The following is an 8,210-nucleotide window of genomic DNA, read 5'->3' as shown; positions in this document are numbered from 1 at the left end:
ATACCATCCCCTTACATGGGGGTAAGCATTTCGAAACATGAGATTTGAGAGAGTACAAACATTCAGTCCATCCTTTAATAATCAGGGCAGTTTGGGTCAAGAAAATCTTTTGTAAGAAATCTTGATCCACTCTCATTCTAGATTCCTTGCACAAATATTTTGACCTTCACATGTGAGTTCACACACGTGATCATACGCTTGTGTGTTCGTCTTGCTGTTTTTGTCTTTTGTTGTTCAGCTTCTCTCCTTACTTTGGAAGATCTTTTAGGACCTTTCTAGCTCTGGAAGTCCGTGTACTGGGGCAGGAAAAATTCCCGGGAAAGGAAAAGGAAAGCTAGGATGTGACAGGGCCTCAGGGCCAGCTGGTGTGAGATGGTGACCCACTCCCACTGTAGCGGCAGGATGGGGGTCTCTCTCCATTGCACAGAGGTTAAGCACTGTGCACAGGGAGCAGGATCCCCCATGACCACTCATGGTTCAAATCCCAGCTCCGGCAGCTTGAGGAACCACTGGGCGTGTATGCGCGTGTGCCCAAGATCTTGACAGAAAGGGGAAATTGAGGAAAGGGATTTTGCAATCACCACATCCCTAGGAGGTGATTTCTCTCTTTTCTCTCTTTCTCTCTGTCGGGTGAGCATTTGGTCCTGGTCTCTGGTCTTCCCGTCTCTGAGAGATCTCCCTGTTCTAATTCCAGGCCAGGCCAGAACTCAGCTGTGGAAGCCAGGCCATACCTACAAATTCCCAATCTATCGAGGAACCTGGGAACCAGAGAAGCCACCAGAATCAAGAGGTTTGGTCTTTTAATCAAGGCAAGAATCATTTCCTTCTACCTTGGAGACCTCTGAGCAAGATGCCCATATCCTGGACCAACTCTTAGCCATCACTCAGTCAGAAATTACTGCATCCCCACAAGAGGAAGCAAAAGCAAACCCAGGAAGGTCAGTGCAGATAAACACGAAATTCACAGGAGAAGCAGGAGTGGCCAAGAAACACACATTTTTTAACCTCAGAGAAAACCAAGTAAGTGCAAAATAAAACAATGCTATCTATGCCTTTGGCAGAGATGCCCAGGGGAGTCCGGGAAGGGTGAAGTGCCCAGGCTATTCTGGCTCAGTGGACCCGTCCCATCCAATTCTGCCTCATTGTCTCCCCAGAGCAGTCCTCAGATGCTTTGAATGTCAGTGTGAGAATTGGCATGGTACATGGGAGGGTCACGCCCTTGGGTTATGCTTGGGTTTAAATCTAAGGTGGGTGCTTCCAGAGGAACAGAGTGCAAATAATAATGAGCATTTACTGAGCATTGACGATGTGCCAAGAACTATATTATCTCATTTAATCACTCCAAGCTTCTGTGAGGTGCAGTGTGTATACATGGGACCATGAGATGCATCCACAGTAGGACAGCCATGGCCTTGGGATTTGAACCCAGGTCGTCTGGCCCCAAAGCTTTCCTGTGCCCTTGCTCACGGTGCTGCAGAAGCTCCCAGGAATCCAGAGCCATCCTATTGGGTTGTAGAAGAAATCCCAGGTGGGTAGAAACAGCTACACAGGCAGCTGTATGTGCATGTCCACTTGCAGGGTGGAGGTTGGGGTAGAGGACAAGGGTCACCCCAGAGCCCTGCTCTGGCTCATACAGCCCCGTGAGCCTCTGTTGACTGTTGACTGCTTTAAGCCCAGGATACTCCAACTCTTGGGCCCCAAGCCCATGTAATTCAGGATCCATGCAGCTGGAAAGAAGTGGGAGAGTCAGGCCTGGAGTCAAGATGGAACAGGTTGAGGCAGGCATGGGGGATCAGGTGCCCAGCAGGGACCTGATGTGGAGGTTATTCTTGTCTTGACCTGAAAGCATCTAACCTCCTCCTGCTGGGCCAGGGCCAATGTCAGGGTGGGGCTGCCCAAGCTACTCCGAAAGAGAAGTGAGGGTCCCACTCTCATCACCTAATCATTCTCGAAGGTCCCACCTCTTAATACCATCACCTTGGGGGTGAAGATTTCAACAGATGAAATCTGAGAGAACACAAACATTCAGTTCATAACATCCCACCACCATTCTTTACTAAACAGAGCTTAATCAAGGCAGTTTGGGGCAAGAAGGTCTTTTGTAAGAATTGTTGCCTCATTTTCATCCTAGATACATTGCACAAATACACCAAACTAATACTTGCGAATGCACACGTGATCATTTGCTGGCTTCATACAGTCCCATAAGCCCCTGATGATTGCTTCGAGGCCAGAGCACACAACAGAGGGTCACAGACAACGCTAGTAGCTACATTTATTAAGCACCTACTGTGTGCGTGAGCCATCTCCCATAAGTGAGCCCTCTTCGCTTTACTCTGTGAGGTTTGAGTAATTATCCCATTGTACAGAGGGGCAATGAGAGAGGTATCAAGCTGCCCCAGGGCCGCATAGCAGGGCTGGGATTCTAGAATCCAAGCTCTTACTCCCCCAACGCCCCCAGCCTCTCTGGGGTGGAGATGGGGCCCACACTCCAGGGGGTTGGGCCTCTTGCCCTCCCCTCCGCAGACCACCACGCTCTTGCTCACGTTCAAGTCTGCCTGCTCAACGCCATGCCCCTGTTGGCAGTGGCTACCTTACAAGCCTAAGAAGTATTTTCTTCCATCTGTCCTCATAACCGTGCCGTGAGGGAAGCTGGGGAGCCATGTTCCCCGTCTTACCAGGAAAGAAACGGAGGCTCAGGAAAACCACCTAGTTGGCCACCAATACTGCACCATCCAGAACAGGGTGGGGGTTCAAACCCAAGCTACTAAATTCAGTGTTCTTCCAGGTCCACTTCACATACCACCTGTGAATTTAGACATGCCTGTGTCTCCACGGGCCTTGAATCCTCCTCTCCAGCTCACCGTAGTCAGCTTACCAAGGACAGCCTGCAGAAAAGCGCTCCTCTCCCGAGTCCTGCCAAGATCCTGGGGGCCCCTCCCGGAGTCCGTCCCCAAATCCAGGAGACAGTACACTCAGCTGCTGAGCACGACCTTCTCTCTTGCTGTGAAGAGGCCACATGAAGGAGGTCACGGAGCTGACAGTTTGCAGGGGATGTGGGATCGTCTGAATGGCATGTCCTTTATTATTATTATTATTATTATTATTATTTTGTAATGATAGAGACGTGCATGAGAGAGAGACAGACAGACAGAGAGACAGAGAGAGAGAACACCTTTGACAATGTCTGTTTGCCATGAGCCCTTTCCCCATTCCTCTAGCTCCTCAGGATCTCTGGACCTCGAGTATGTGCCTGGTGAGTTGTCAGGCCAGCCAGGGATCTGAACCCCCGGCCTGCAGAGCTGACCATCGTTGCAGGACATCTGCGTTCCTGCGGCACCCCAGGCTGAGCGGCACGCAGTTCTTCCGGGCTCTGTCGGCTTGTGAGGGCTTCTCTGATTGGAGAGCTCAAGGGGACCCTCCATGCTGGGTCAGCAAGATCCCCCATGGCTCAGGGCAAGTGAGACCAACCAGAGCAAAAGTGACAGAGACCTCAGACCTCAACTGCCCCCTCTGGGGGCAGTTGTCCTTCTCCGGAGGCGGGCTTTTGTCTCTAATGCTTCTCTTCCTAGGAGGCAGATGGAACAGGTTTGCCTGTGGGTTTGTTCCAAGCCCATTTGACAAAGGAAACTGAGGCCCACAGAAAGTCAGGGAAGAGCTGACGTGTCCACAGACGTCTCCCAACACCCAGAGTGTCTCCTGCCGAGCGTCAGGACCTGAGCCCCGTCCCGGAGCCAGCCGTGGGTGGATGTCTCACGGCTCAGCCTGGGGCGGCCTGTGCCTCCACTCCTGCATGCTCACTTGCACTCCCTCAGCTTGCTCCCAGAGGCTCGGGCTTCTGGAAGGGGCAGAAGGAGAAATCCGAGACACTGGCTCGAAGGCATTCTAGGAACCAGGTGGCCTGTCCAACACCATCGGCAACCTGAGCAGGTTCACCTGCGCACTGCAGCCCTCCTCGGCAGCACCCCCCAGTCTACCCTAACTCCTCTCCTCCCTGCTCCTCTCACCCCTGTCATGCAGTCTGCAAGGAGCCGGGGAGACAAATTGCACAACATTTAAATCACAGTTCCATTTAACTCTGGCAAGAGGCATGTTCAGAGGGTGACAGAAATGCACACTTGAAGGCTCTTATTGATGGTTTCAACCAACTACCTCTTTGAAGGAACGAGGAAATGACAGCAAGCGGGACATCCCACCCAGACGCCGGGCACACAGCTCCCACGAGCTCCCTGCCCGTGTGCGGCCTGGATCCCAGAGGCCAGTGTGGTGAGGAACCAGGGGACTGTGGTCAGACCAAGTCCTGTCAGAAAGGAGGAGAGCCAGGACATGGGAGGTGACCGTCACACAAACTATGCCGCGTAGGCCCAGGAGTTCTGGACACTCTGATTTCTTTTTTCTCCTCCTCCACCTCCCTCCATTCCCACCCCACCCCCCACGATGCCAGAGGGTGCATGAGTTCACCAGAGAGAGAGAGAGAGAGAGAGAGAGAGGGAAAACAAGTAAGAAAGCACTCCCATGGGGGATGGTCACAGCACAATCGTTTTTCCTCCATTTCTCCCCTCAGGATTTTGGATACACACATATACACCTGGCATGTTTTTCAAGCCACTGGGTCCAGGGCTCGAACTGTGCAGTTGGCCATATGGGATTCAGCTGCCTTAAGCACCTGCTACAGGCTGTCTTCAATCCTTTCTTTTTTTTTTTTTAAAGAACTGTTAGAGAATACATTTTGTTTCTATAGCGTTTGTGTGCTCACCCCACAGACAGAGTGAAAGAGAAGGAAAGTGAGAAATGACTCCCCGGGGGGTGGCCAGGCCACAGTCCTTTCTCCTGTCTCGGGATTTGGGGCGTGCACATGCACCTGGTGTGATTATCAAGCCACCAGGTCCAGGACTCGAACCACACAGTTAGCCACATGGGACTCAGCACCTTAACCTCCAGGCTGGCTGCTGGTCTAAAAATACGGCTTTTTAATGTAATATATTCCCATTTAAAAATAAAGAAGCAATTCAGATTTAGACGCGCATTCCAGAGGCTGGCGTGTCACCTCTGATGAGTCCGCCCTCCTTCATGGACAGGAACCTGTGGCACAGCGGAAGCCACCCACAGGCCCGAGTTGGTTCGTTTCCAGGAAAGTGGCCCCCGGGTCAGCTGTCTGACAGCACTGCTAGTGACACGGCATCCCCTGGCCCCTGACCCCGGCCCCACCTCGGCTCTCACGTGATCTGCCTTGGCAAGCTTGGTCCTTTCATGCCAAAGTCCAGGGTTCCCAGCCGTGGTACTCTGGACTTTGGAATGGAGAACTTGGTCGTGCGGCTGCTCTACCCATAGTAGGGTGTTTACCAGTGTTCCCTGGCTGCTGGGGGCCAGTAGCACCACCTTCTCCCTGGGGCCGACATTTCCAAAATCTCTTCAGGCTCTGCCTTCTCCCGACATGCCCCTTTGAGACTCCAAAGTGGGCCAGAGCATTCCGAGAGCCTGTGGGCGGCTGGGGAGGCTGCAGACAACCTGCCCTCGCCAGGCCCTCCCCACATGCCATTCCCCTCGCCTCTGGACATTCTGCTCTTGGCAGCCCAGCCCGGCACAGCTGACTCCTAGAAAAACCTCGTAAAGCCGAATTGGGGACGTGTGGGCAAATGGGGAAAATGAGATCAAGGCCACCTGCCACCTTCCCTGGAGGACCAAATCTGGTCACCCACCCCCCATGACCCCACCAGCATGTCCAGCCCTGCCCCCAAGGCGGGTGCAGGGGCGGTGACCGAGGAGGTGACACATGGCCCATGCTAAGTTGAACGACGACCATGATGAGGGCTTGGTGAGCGCCGAGCCAAGGGCAGCCGGACCCAGTAAGGGTCGAGCGGGAATGCGGGTCTGGAGCTAGCCTCAGGTCAGCCACCCGCGCTCTGCAGACCCGCGGGAAGTGAGACGTTCAACAGTAGCCTAGACCCGCGCTGTCTCGGGGCCTGCAGGAGACGAGAGAAAGGAGAGTTGGCGTGGGGGAGAGAAGTGGAAAGGGCCGCTGAGCTGTGGGCAGGGGGGCAGGAGTGGCGTGTTTGGGGGGCCGGTGGCTGCCCAGCTCCAGCGCGGCCCTCGACTGCTCCAAGCAGACCAGAGGGGCTCAGTGTCTTCGTCTCCCAGAGCAGAGGTTCCAGGCATTGCTCTCCCAGCGCCTAGCTTGTTCCAGGCCGGCCAGCTCTTTGTTGAATGGACGAACGAACACACGACTTAACCTCAGCACCAGCCTAGCGAGAAAGGTCTGAGAACAGAGTCGTTTCATACCGGGCGAGTCTCTCAGGTGTTCCCCGCACGATCTGGGCCGTCTCCTTAACACCCCGACGGGCAGGCAGTGCACTCATTCCGGCCAAGGCCTGCAGGGTGTTGGCAGGGGCAGCGACTACCTGAAGGCCAGTGCGGTCTGATGGCTCTGCCACTGTGAGTCCCCCTCACGGGGACCTGCCTGCCTGCAGAACGTGCCTCAGCCCTGTCTCTGAGTCAGGACCTGTGTCAGCCTGGAGGGACTCCTGGGAGGGCATGCTAGGAGGGCCCCCCTCGCATGGCTGAGCCCCTCGCCTGTGAGTACCGTTAGCATCACGCTGACGTGGTCCCCCTCTGAATCCCCTGCTATGGCCCCCCAGTTTGTCCTGAACTAAGCAGGGGAAGAGCAGGAGTTTCAGTTCTTATTTTCCCCACACGCCAAGGCACACCATAGCCAAGTTCTTTGGATGATCCAAGCTTTACCTGGGGTCACCTGGCAATCGGCCTCCTCCTCTCCCAGCTGGAGAAGCCGTGGGTGCAGGGAGCGAGCGTCCTAACTATCGATCATGCCAGTGATGACTCACACTCTGCAGGACTTTCCAGGGCTGCCAACGGTCAACGGTGTCCTGCGACTCGCCGAGGGGGATTGAGAACATGTGCCCCATTTCCAGCCCTATTTGCCCACAGCTCTGTCCTCCCAGGGGGCAGGGGGCAGGGGACAGGGCTGGCGTTCCACTGTTCTGTGTTCGGGAAGGGCTGTGCAGACAGCCACTTGCTTCTTGGGAGGTGGAGTGAAGTGAGAGAGAGGCTTCGCCCTGCTGCTAAGGGGTCGTGTGGCCATGGGCAAGTGCCTACGCCGCGGTTTCTGTAGCTGTCAGGCAGGGGTCATATGCTGGCCTAATGCTGATGTGAGGACTAAATGTGATAGCAGATACCCACCACGGGGCTGCTCGTCAGCACAAGCCAACACGCGGGTGTATGAGCTGGTACCCAGAAAGGTGTACGGGTGAGCACTCCAGGGGACAGATCGGCCACCGGCTCTGACTAAAGGACTCTCTGAGTTACAAAATGAGCACCAGGGTTTCTTTAAGTGGCAACCCCTGCTGACCTCTCTCCTCCCAGGCTAGTTTACAATTAGCTACGGGCCAGCAGGTGGCCTGGAGGTTAAGGCTGGATTCCCATATGGCTTCCTATAGTTAAGTCCTGAGCCTGGCGGCTTGAGAGTCAAACCAGGTGTATGTGTGTTCTCAAAACAAGGGAGGAGAGGGGATTGTGGTGTGGCCATGCCCCTGGGGGATGATTCTCACTTTCTCTGTCAGTCTTTCTCTTGTGAGCATATGCACCCTATGGAAAAAAATCTGAAAATAAATACATACATTTTTTTCTTTTCTTTTCTTTTCTTTTCTTTCTTTCTTTCTTTTTTTTTCCTCCTTTTTGAGAGATTTTTGCTATGGGGTGTGTGCACTCGCCAGAGAGACAGAGCGATAGAAAGTGAGATATCACTCCCCAGGGGGATGGCCATGCTGCAACCCCTTCTCTCCTATTGTTATCGAACTCAAATCAGGTTCGCTCGCCCAAGCGCTATAAAACCAAGCCATAGGCACACGGTGTGGTGAAGGAAAGTCCAGCTTTATTGCAAAGCGCAAAGCAAGGAGAGCGGGCAGGTCACGCTAAAAAGACCCGTTTCCCCGAGATGTTCCCCATAAGCGTTTTTAAGGGCAAAATTGGGTAGAGTTTCTAGGTGCGTGATTAGTTCTTAGTTCAGTAATTAGTTTAAGAGGGTGTGATCATCTATCTCTTCCGCATTCTTTTTTTTTGGAGAGGTTTTCGCTATAGGGCGCGTGCGCTCGCCAGACAGAGAGAGACGTAGAGACAGAAAGCGAGAAATCACCCCCCAGGGGGGATGGTCACACCGCAATCCCTTCTCCTCCATTCTCCTCTCGGGATCTTGGGCA

This window comes from Tupaia chinensis, unplaced genomic scaffold (assembly GCF_000334495.1).
Source record: "Tupaia chinensis unplaced genomic scaffold, TupChi_1.0 Scaffold143878_1, whole genome shotgun sequence".
In the NCBI taxonomy this organism is placed as follows: Eukaryota; Metazoa; Chordata; class Mammalia; order Scandentia; family Tupaiidae; genus Tupaia; species Tupaia belangeri.
The sequence above is the reverse complement of the archived record's forward strand: the minus strand, read 5'-3'. Positions refer to the sequence as shown.